Source organism: Spinacia oleracea, chromosome 6 (assembly GCF_020520425.1).
Source record: "Spinacia oleracea cultivar Varoflay chromosome 6, BTI_SOV_V1, whole genome shotgun sequence".
Classification (NCBI taxonomy): domain Eukaryota; kingdom Viridiplantae; phylum Streptophyta; class Magnoliopsida; order Caryophyllales; family Amaranthaceae; genus Spinacia; species Spinacia oleracea.
The window spans coordinates 10,242,365-10,253,951 of record NC_079492.1 but is presented as its reverse complement, the minus strand read 5'-3'; the positions used below and the strand labels follow the sequence as shown (position 1 = coordinate 10,253,951).

The following is an 11,587-nucleotide window of genomic DNA, read 5'->3' as shown; positions in this document are numbered from 1 at the left end:
AAGTTGAAAGCTCTGGATGCTTGTCAAGCAGAAATGAAGGCTATTCTGATTGGAATTCAAAAGGCGATTCACCTACATATACAAAGTATAAATATTTACACAAGCTGCATAAATATCATCAACACGTACGTTTAAGTGCTATCCTGCCTGCATAATGGATTTAGTCACAATATGTGGTGATATTATAAGAACATCAAATGAGCTTGATGGCTGTGTTATAGAAAAATGTAATAAGGATAAAATTATGACTGTTTGTTCTAGGGTTTATTTTTCTTGGTTTGCTTGTTTTTTGTTTGTCTGTTTGCAGTTACTGCGAAAAAAAAAAACATATATCAAAATGCTATGGGTGCGCAAGACCATGTTACTTGATTATCAATGTGAACACGCCATACCATCGAGTTAATGGTGTGGCTTGCCACATATGAGACTTAAAGCTACCTTATTTACATATGTTCATTGTAAAAATATTGCATTGGTATTAATAATATTCTAATGATGCATACCCTACGTGGCGCTTATATGTACCAATTAAATTCCGACACGTAAGATTGCGACAACTAAATATTGTCGCAACTTGCGACCTTTATCATCACCCTATCAGAAATATAACCGTTACTTTGGCTCCCCAAATAACATTTCAATTATTTTTCCATTTTCATGTGGTAAATAATAAGTTTTTAATTTCTTTTAGGTGTTAAAATTCAAGTTTGAGTTTTTCAGGTGGTAAAACACAATTTTTTGATTTTTTTAGATGGTAAAAACAATTTGTCCAAATTATTACTCATTTCGTATTTTAAAAAGAGATACACTTTGACCGGCACGTTGTTTTAGGAGAGTGAATTGAATATACTCCCTCCGTCCCGGAATACTTGACCTGTTTTCCTTATCGGGCCGTCCCTTAATACTTGACCTGTTTCTAAAAATGGAAATATTCTAACAATATTATATTATTTCTCACTCCACCCCTATTAACCCACCTACCCCCTACTCCATACAAAAAATAATTAAAAATTCAATCCCTACTCTCCCCCAACCCCACCTCTTAACCCACATCCCACTAACTACATTAAAATAATACCACACTATCAACTACTACCTATTAAATTAAATAAGTCAATTCAAGTCTCTTAAACTCTGTGCCGGTCAAACCGGGTCGAGTATTCCGGGACGGAGGGAGTAATAAAATAAGAAGAAAGTGGGGGTAGTGGGTTTTATTATAGTAAAAATATGATGTGAGTAAGTGTAGAGACCACAAGAAATAGAGAAATACTAGTATAGTACCCGTGCGATGCTGGATTTATGATATGAATATTGAATTTGCATATCTAAACTTTTACTAAACTATAGCTATAGACAATTATCATCAAAATAGAGCTTATAGATAATCTTATTATTGAAAGTAATGATGGATAGATTTGTTACTGTCTCATTCCTTGTCTTATTTATTTTAACAAATTCAAAATAAAATAAAATAAGGGTACATAGATAAATTTACGTTCTTCCCCTTTCATAACCCATGTCAAACATAAATTTATTCTCATCCGTTCTTTACTTCGTTATCATACTCACTTAATACCCCCTTACCATCTACATCATTACCCGATCATTTAACACTCACCCCACTATATACCTTATTCATATAGAGATAACTTCGGAGCGGGGTGGGTTGGTCCCTGAACACCTATACCTGCCTAAAATTCTCATCCCCATGCTCGTCACCACGATAAGTATGATACTCATCTCCGTCCTAAGCCCTGCCTCGCGGAAGGAAAATAAAATTAACCCTGCTTCATCACCCGTATTTTTATCCAAGCCCGCCTCAAGCCAAGCCCTAGACAACTGAACTCAACATTATTTTTTGACAAGAGAGTTTTGACTTTTAAAACTTTAAGAGTATTTGACAATTTATTTGTCTGATTACATTATACTTTGGACACATATAAAGTATAAATATTTTTCTAATTAAAACTAATGATGGATAAATTTATTATTGCCTCATTCAGTGTCTTATTTATTAAAAACAGAAAACAAATAAAGTGACATAGACAAAGTTATTTTCATTCTCACTCATCATATGTGTTAAACCTATCCCTGGAAAGATGAACCCGTCATTATTTTCTGGTAAGAGATATTTTAATTTTAAAACTCTATTCTAGATTATTTGACAATTTGGTTGTCTGAATAGATTATGCTTTGGACACATATAGCTTAAAGATATTCTCCTAATCAAAACTAATGATGGATTAATTTGTTATTGCCCCATTTTGTATCTTGTTTATTAAAAATAGAAAAAAAAAATAAGGGTACATAGACAAAATTATTTTCATACCCATTCATCACATGTGTCAAACCTTTCCCTAGACGGCTGGACCTAGGGCTGAGAAAAATTATCTAAAAATCCGAATATCCAAAAATTCGATTCGTATCTGATCCGATTTTTTGGATATCTGATCCGAAAATTGAATTCGGATCAGATATCCGATCCGAAAATTCAAATACCAAATACCTATTTGGATATTGATTTTCATTATTTTGGATATCCGATATCCGAAAAATATCCAAAATAAAAATAAAATCTAATGCAATTTATTTTTAGTTTTTACAATGTGAACAATTTATGAAGTACTTCCTCCGTTCCGCAATAGATGCATCGTTTCTCTTTTGGACACTATTTATTAATTAATCTTGACAATTATTCTTTCACATTATGTAAAAAAAAACATAGTTAAGTGAGATCTTATTAAATTCGTATTAATGTGAGGATTCCAAATATCAATTTTTTATAATTTTTACTTACACGCAATTAAAGATATTAATGTTTAAATATACATGTTGGGATACTTGAAAAAAGAAATGATGCATCTATTGCGAAACTAAGGAACTATATGCTCCGTAACACGTTAAAACTAAGCAACACTAGGAGCTTGTTTAACACTACGGCACAATTAGTTGTTTGTTTGAGATCGTCGATTAATATAATTTTTTCGGAGATTTTAGCTCTTGTACTTGTCTTTTATACAAAGTAAGAATTCATGTATTCTTTAATTACATATCTCTATTTCATAATAAGGAACTTTATTTCTTTGTTTTGGATAGTGCACTGCGAGATTACAAGTAAAGTGAGAAATTGATGGAAAGCAAAGTAAAAAAAATTTAAAAAAATATTAAGAAATTGGATATCGGATATCCGGGATACCCGATCCGAAAATTTTCGGATATCCGAAACTTTTCGGATCAGATACAAATATCAAATTTCCCAATTTTCGGATTCGGATATCCAATCCGAAATCAGATTTCGGATGGGATATCCGATCCGTGCTCACCTAGACCCGACGTTATTTTTTGGTAAGTGAGTTTTTATTTTTAAATTCTTTTCATAATTTGATAATCTCTGATTACACTATACTTTGGACACATGTACCTAATGAATATCCCCACAATTAAAATTAATGGTGGATAAAATTTTTTATTACCCCATACGATGTCATATTTTGTAAAAAAAGGAAAAACAAATAAATGTACATAAACAAAATTATTCTCATCCACCTTTCACTTCGATAGTCACACCTATTTAATCATTTTATATTTACACCATTACTCGATCACTTAACACCTACTATACTATTTCCTTTATTCATCTAGTCATGACTTTGAGGTTGGTCGGTGCCTCCGCACTCGTACTTGTCTAAAATTATCATTCGTATCCCCCTGTCACTCGCAATGGGAAAGATACTCACCCTTACCAATCTCCTCATTAAAGGGTAAAAAATAAAACTCATCCTCGATCTATCACCGACCTGTTATCCACACTCGCCTCACACCCACCCCTGGACTAACATTTGTTTTTGGTAAGAGAGTTTTGAATTTTAAAATTCTACTATAGAGTATTCTACAATGCAAATGTCTTATTATAATAATTGAATAAATAAATAAAACATTATATTACGTACTCTCTCCGTCTAAATTTAATCGTTGCGCGCATAGTCTTTTCACGGAGTTTTATGCGATAAGTTATTGTAATCTTATATGTTATTAGTATATCTGAACTCAAAACATAAAGATTAAGGTTGGCGAATCATTAGCGTTGTTGAAGATCATAATTTTGAATAAATCATAATATATAATAAGAGTTTAGGGCAGATGTCCAATATCTACGGCTAGTAATACGTTAACAAATTATTCTCTCTTATTTGGATAATGAATTATACTGGTATGTTATTGTTTTTATTATTAAATTTTTGAATAAGAATTTTGAGTAATACTACGTATAAGATCGCTCTATACTTAGGTGTAAAAAAATAAAAATAAAATATTAGCAATCTTCGCATATGAAATTTATTGGGATGAGATTAAATACTTAGGCAATAGGGATACATATCATTTTTTAGTTAGTGTTCTAACAAAAAGTATGTACTTCGTATAATTTAATATATAAGTTAAAAAATTCTTTATGGATCATATTTTTGCGATGAGATTATATTATTTTCTATTTAAAATATACTAACTTAGTATATACTAACTTACTAAATTATATAACTTGTAAAACATCATTTTTTCGATGAGAATATTTTTTGCGATGAGATTCTTTTTTTCTTAGTATGTACTAACACTACTACAAAAAAGGGTATAGAGTACTGTTGAAATACACTTTATAGGACGCCTTAGAGGCGTTCACCAACTCAGCGCACTATAATGTTTATAAAACGGGTAAAATAAGCGTTTTATATACCTAGTTATAAGGTACAGTGATAAGAGATAAGCGTACTCTATGCCCTTCCTAAAATCAGAAAATGAAGAAGGAATATAGAACGGTTAACGTACATAACCGTCTCCTATACTCTATAATAAAGTGCGCCTTCCGTACATAACCGTCCTCTATTCTTCCTATTAAATATTGAGATACAGAACATCTTCCGTACATAGGCGTACTATATTCTACCCCTTTTTTTTTAATATTATTTAAAAACAGCACGTGCAATTTTTTTTTTAATATCATTTTAAAATAGGATATTACGATTCTAGTATGTAAACCAAATCTAAAACGATAAAATATAAATGATATCGACGCGATCTTTCCAAAAATCATTTCATTCAATAACAAAATAATATTATTCATTCATTCAATAACAAAATAAATGATCTGCACAAGGTACGGCAAAAAAAATCTACCCAAGGTACGGCAAAAATAGAAATCCAATATGTAAAAATAAAAAAAAATAAAAAAAAATTAAAATAAAAAACTGAACAGCAACAACGATCAAATTCTCCAGCAACAGCAGCCCCTGCAGCAGGTACAGCAAAGACTGCAGCAGGAACAACAGCGTAACAGCAGCTGGAACAGCAGCGTAACAGGACCGTAACAGCAGCAACAACATCGTCTGCAGCAGGAACAGAGTCTGCAACAACCATCTCAGCCAGCTTAAGTCACACTAGATCATGAGTATACAAGGTACGACAACAAAAATCAAAATTCTTTCCAATGTCAATAAAAAAAATAGATAGGTAACCATCTCCTTGAGCAGCCCAACTCACAATAGATCATCATTATCATCATCTTCGTTATTTGGTTGGTGATATTCGGTAACGTATTAGATCCACCTCTCCTGTAGCTCGTCAATCGTATTTTTAGAATACGTGGGTGCTTTGTTAAAAAACTACAAGACAAGTTAAAATGTAAGAGTCATAAATGTAACAGTAAATAATGGGAATATACACCAAATAAAAATGTTAATTAGTCAGGAATGAAGAAGAAGAGTTGCTACTTATAAATCCAAGGACAAGGGCCTTTAAGAAAGCGAATATGCAAAGGCTTGTCTAAGAAAGCGAAAGCAAGAAAATAGCCACATGACGCAATAAACAGTAAAATCCTATCAAACTCTCCGAGTTTACCTCCTCCATACATACTTGTGCTTGATAACACTTGAATATTTTCTACCTTAATTGTTGGATGTTTCACCTAGCAGTAAGCAAACATGTCCCTTAACCTGCACAAGGTTTGCATTTACAAAATAACCCTCAGATTCATAATCACCCGTATTTGTTAATACCATGCCTGATTCCTTGGCACAATGTATTAATTAGGAAGTATAAATCACACAACAAACCATGCATTAAAAAATTACCAGTATGGCAGTACCATATTATGTAGATTGATCATAGTTAAATACTCGAGACGAGAACAACTACATTGCTAGCCTTATTATTGTTCAATTCATTCACCCATACCATACACAGGTCGCTCAAAACTGAGGAATGATCTTACCTTGATTAAAACAAGGATTTTTTGTCATTTAACACCTTTAAAAAATTAGTTTTTGTAATTAAACACCTTACTTATTTTTTATTATATTTAAACACCTTAAACATTTATAAATCAACACCGCTTAACGATTTCCATAAGAAAAAAAACGTTGATTTTTAATCATGCTATAACTTCCAAAGCATAATTTAATAGTAGAAGGAGTTGTTTACCACCATATCATGCTTTTTCTAACATAAATTGTCAAGTGGTGTTGGTTTCTAAATTTTTTTGTTTTTTCAAGGTGTTTAAAAACAATAAAAAATAAGTAAGGTGTTAAATTACAAAAACTAGTTTTTTTAAGGTGTTAAATGACAAAAAATCCTTAAAACAAATCATTTCCAACTTATTTAGCCCTTAAATTTTACTTCCCCTTTATCTGAGGACTACTAGCAATAATCACAAAAAAGTACACTGCAGTTTCATACTAATGATCCTAGTTTGTTACAAAATCATACCACAAAATTCGCATAATCGTTTAATTGCTGATTTGAGCATCTACAATTTCCACAAATATCACGTTTAGTTCAAATTTTACCAAAATTGAGAGTTCTCGATTTTACATCACAACAAAACTTTTGCAGATTCATGTAAAAATTACTAATCCAAAGAAGAAACAAAAACTATTCAGAATGAATATAAACAGAGAGATAAAGTTGATATAATGAAATTAATCCGATCTTCAGTTATTGCAAACGAAATAATAGCAATCAAAAACAAAATTCAAGAGGTAGTCACAAACTTTTGTAGATTCGACTAAATAAATAAACAAAAAATTGAATTACAAATAGTTTACAATAAGAAATCCTCATTCATACTGTAACGCCCCGACTTTTCGGCTCCTTAATTATCGGTAATAAATTGTACTTAACTGATCACTGGCAGCGGAATTAGGCTTAATTAATCCTGGGACCTGTGGGTATGGGCCCAAAAATAAAATAATCCTCAAAAAAAAAACATTCCATAAATAATACAACTTTCCCAAAAATAAATATAAATCAATATTCTAATAACAACCTCAATAACAGGATTTCCATAATAAATAATTTCTCATCTCGATATCTCCATAATAAATAACCAACTCCAGTAATAACTCTTCTTTAAGCAACTTGAGCTCCTTAATCGAACCTGTACATCATCATAAAAATAGAAAACAGGAAAAACACAGAAAAATGCCAAAAATGAGTGGAAAACTCAGTAATATTACTCCAGCCCGTCAAAACGGTTTTATTTTGAAAATCATTTGGCACATATCAATCATTAGCATTTATTGTTCGGAAATAACTAACTCAATCTCGTTATCTTGAAAACGTGTGTCGGCAAGGAATCATTTCCTTTACAGCTCATTGGCAAGTACAGGCTTTGGCGGGGCTTTTCTTACATCTTTTCAGGGGGGAACTGTTTCCCAAACTTTAACTTTAACATGGCCTCTACCTGTAACTTGCCCATTTACTAGTTCAGTTCACTTTTCCAGGCCGACAAAAGCAACATCGTATTTCTTTAAAATAACTTTATAAATATCGTCATTATTCCCGAACAAGGGCTTTAACATCATATAATAATAACATATTATCATAATCGTACTTTTAAACATTAAATCATACATCATGCCATTAGCACATAAATCACATAATAATCATATAATCATACATAACACACATACGGGCATATAAAGCTTAAATGCTGGACATAAAAATTATATAACATATACGGGCACATAAGATAAAATGCTAGACATAATAATTACCTCGATAGTGTACCACTTGGCTTAATCTTTATTATACGAACATGATAACAAAATCCCAATTGCATCATACTTCCTTCTCCATGATTCATCATAACAATCCCAAATTAGACATGAACTTTTCTTTTAAAATAATGGACCAAATTTAATAAAACAAAACACTTACTTAGTCTTTTAAAAGCCCATTACGTTAATAATAATAGCTGCTCCCTAACAGCTGGCCCACTTGAGCTAATAAATATCAACTCCCTTTTAACAATTGGATTATAATTTGTCATAAAAATGGAAAATCAAAGAGGCTACAACACGAAGCAACGGGAAACACTTTACCCAAAAAAAAACGAAGCAACGGGAAACAGAGGCCATAGCAGCCGCGGAAAAAGGGGAGCCAAGAACGTGGCTGGGTGGCGGCCAAAGAGGTTCGCCGGCACCAGTGGTGGTGCGGTTTTCAGGAGGGTGCCGCGGTGGTCGAAACAGAGGAGAGAGAAAATGGCCGAAAATTGTAAAATAATTTGGGTTTTTGGGTTCATAAATTTCTGATTAAATTGGTGTTCTTTGTGGGTATTGTTGGGCAAAATTAGAAGCTCAAATTAGCTGATTATGGAAGCCATAGCTCGCCAAATAGGGAAGAAGAAAAGCTCAATCTTTTTGAATTAAAACTCATAATTTGAGTTGGGTTTTGAGCTTGAAAATGACTGATATTTTAATTGCAATTTATAGATATTATGAGACAGGGTGAGTCATGAAAGAAGAGAGAAAAATTGGACATTTGGCAATCCAAGTGTCACGCATAAAAGAAGGAAGAAGAAAAATTTGATTAAGCTATGTACTTGGACTGAATTTGGAACAAATAAAAAGTCAAAAATTTTGGGTGAGTAGAGGAGAAATTTTGGCAATCCAAGTGTCAAAGTCATACGAAGAAGAAGAGGAGAAATTGGTCTTTGGTCTTTGAAGTTGACCAAGGTTAAAAATATAATTTCCCACCTAAGAATGGAATATCAGATTTGTTTTCAATATTTGGGCTTGAATATACTGGGCTTGAAGAAACGTGAAAGAATAAAAAGTGGCTTAAATAATTCGTATTATGTCACAATAAAAAGGTAGACATAATAAGATAATTAAAATAACATCGGAAAAATTGAGGACATAATTACGTTAATAATCGTAATTACAGAAAAATAAAACAGGCTTAAAAATACGGGGTATTACACATACATTATAATTTGATGATAACGGATAACAAGTCCTTCTTAAAAAAAATTAACCAAGCAGCTCAAAATTAACCAAGCAGCTCAAAACCTCTCTAGAAAAGAGAGTGAAATCATCCCTAGGCGATTAGGGTTTATCAAGTTTTCTTCAGCCTCGTGAGAATTCTTCTTTTTTAAATTAGAAATTCCTCTAACCTTCTACTTTTTTCTACTGATTTCTGTCGTTATTTTTGTTTCCTTTCTTTAATTTTTGTTTTTACACCTGTTTATCTTGTTTTAATTTTAGAACATCTGTCCTTCTTTTACCCTAGTTACTTGTTAATCCTTTATCAAAGAAAAGACTCCTCCTTTGTTTTTGAACATCTGTCGATCTAATTCTCTAGTTTCTTGTTAATCTTTTACCTAAGCTTAAACACCTGTCCTTTTCCAAATAAATTACAAAAACGTTTTAAATTTCTACTCTTTTTAAATCCTTTTGGATACTCTTCTCTGTCTGTTCCTCTTCTCTGTTTCTTTCAAGATACTCTTCTTTAATCTCTTCCTTGTTCTTAAACTATTCCTTCTTAAAGCTCTCGTTTTTATTATTTTTCTGGAAAATCTTTTATTGGCTACTTCATGAATCAAGTGCATCCTTGGAAAACCTATAGGATGGGTCTAAACATTATCGCCCTATAGCCTTGGGTAACCGAAAATACTTGCACCAAGGCCAGGAGGAGGCCGAATGGGCCTCCTTTTTTACTTATGGCATTTGTTCTATTAAGTGGGTGGTACCATGGTGGGATTTGACTACTATGACGGGGGTTCTGATGTATCGGTTTATGTTTCCTTGTTGGGGCTATCTCGACCCATTTATATTTTCCCTTACCGAGTCATGCGTCAATATGGTTTAAGGCAGACTATCCCCTTTTCTGATACGGTACCACCTAAGGTAGCGGCCTTTTCACAAGCACGGATTCTAGCGTGGACTAAGTATTATGATGGTCTCCCGCGTTGGGCCGTAGCTACAAATGGCTTTTTGGGTCTTTCTGAGAACTACAAGTTGTGGATGAGCTCCGATGATAAAGCTGTGAGGACCGAGGCTCGAAATGGGGAGCCGGCTGAGCTTTTGATACCTCGTATTCGTGTTAAGTTTGAGGGTCCTGATTCTGCCAAACCTCGTACCTATGGTATTAAGACTGTGAAAGCTCGTCCTGATCGAAAGCGAAAGGAAGTTCCTCCCCGTTCCAGTTTCAGACCTAAAAAGATGCCTAACATGAAGGGGCCTGCTGTTGTTAAAAGAAATGCAAGCTCTCGCGGAGATCGTCGCCGGAACAATGTATGGGTTAGGAAGGCTCAGCCGCCTGTAGAAACAGTGGCTAGTCTAGTTGATGATAATAATCCTTCTCCCACCATTGTCTATGCCCTTGAGGCTGAGCGGGCTATAACTGAGAATGTTTCTGAAGGCTTGGCATCTTTGGAAGTTAGTGTCCAGGAGCCGATTCTTATGGAGATTGATATTGGGGCAGCGCAGAACACTGTGGGGGTGGATCATGCGAACATTGCCCTCTACAAGACTTTATTTGATGATCCGGAAGAACTAGAGTAGTGTAATTCTTGCTAGGGTGTAGGTGCCCTTTATTTATTTCAGTTGTGTTTGTTTTTTCATTTCTTAGCACTTTGCTTTCCTTCTTATTATTTTTCAATAAAGGCGTATTTTATTTTTATTTTCATTTCTTGTTTCTCCTTCTTTTTATATTTTTACATGTCTAACACTTTTTGCACAATTTATGTATGTTTTTTTTATTGGACCGAATCCTTGGTAAGGATTGCCTACGTATCTTGTCAGAATCAGATCGCGCGTAGTTCTGGCTAGAATAAGTTCTAGGATGCCAGATTTTAATAGATATGCCCTGAGGTGGTAGCATATAACTTAATCGGTCAAATGAGTGAAGTATTATCATTATTTTCGTCTGCAATTTTTTGTTTGCCATAAGTCGTGTAAAAAATTGAAATTCGACTACTTTTTGTATGGCTATATTTTTTGGTGAGCCTATTTGGATACGTGCTGTACCCCCCAAGTGTTCGTTATTTTTCCGTTATGTGCGGATAAAATGACGAGCACTTAAAAAAAAAAATTAGGCAGGCAGAGAGTTTCAACGCCCAGGCTGAGGCGTCAAAGATTTCGGCGCCCAGCCCTGGGCGCTGAAAATGACTTGGGCGGCCGTTTTTGACGCTTTGCGTCACGTGCTCTTGCATTTATTTCTTTTTTCTCTTTTTTTAGTGCTTTGATTTTTCTCGTATTTAAAATCAATTTTGAGGCTAATTCGGAGGCCTTTTGACTGTTAGCGTGAGATGCAT

General features: G+C 33.5%; 1 long non-coding RNA gene across 2 annotated transcripts; it reads right to left on the bottom strand.

Annotated features, from left to right (window-relative positions):
- Positions 1-7,001: 7,001 nt before the first annotated feature.
- On the bottom strand, positions 7,002-8,874 carry LOC110803596 (uncharacterized). 2 transcript variants are annotated; one of them, XR_008923407.1, is made up of 4 exons: positions 8,209-8,874; positions 8,046-8,118; positions 7,316-7,426; positions 7,005-7,211 (listed from the first exon to the last, which is right to left on the bottom strand). It is a non-coding gene; the product is annotated as an uncharacterized lncRNA (long non-coding RNA). The 2 variants fall into 2 exon arrangements; XR_008923406.1 differs by having other exon boundaries at positions 7,002-7,426; positions 8,209-8,764.
- Positions 8,875-11,587: the final 2,713 nt, after the last annotated feature.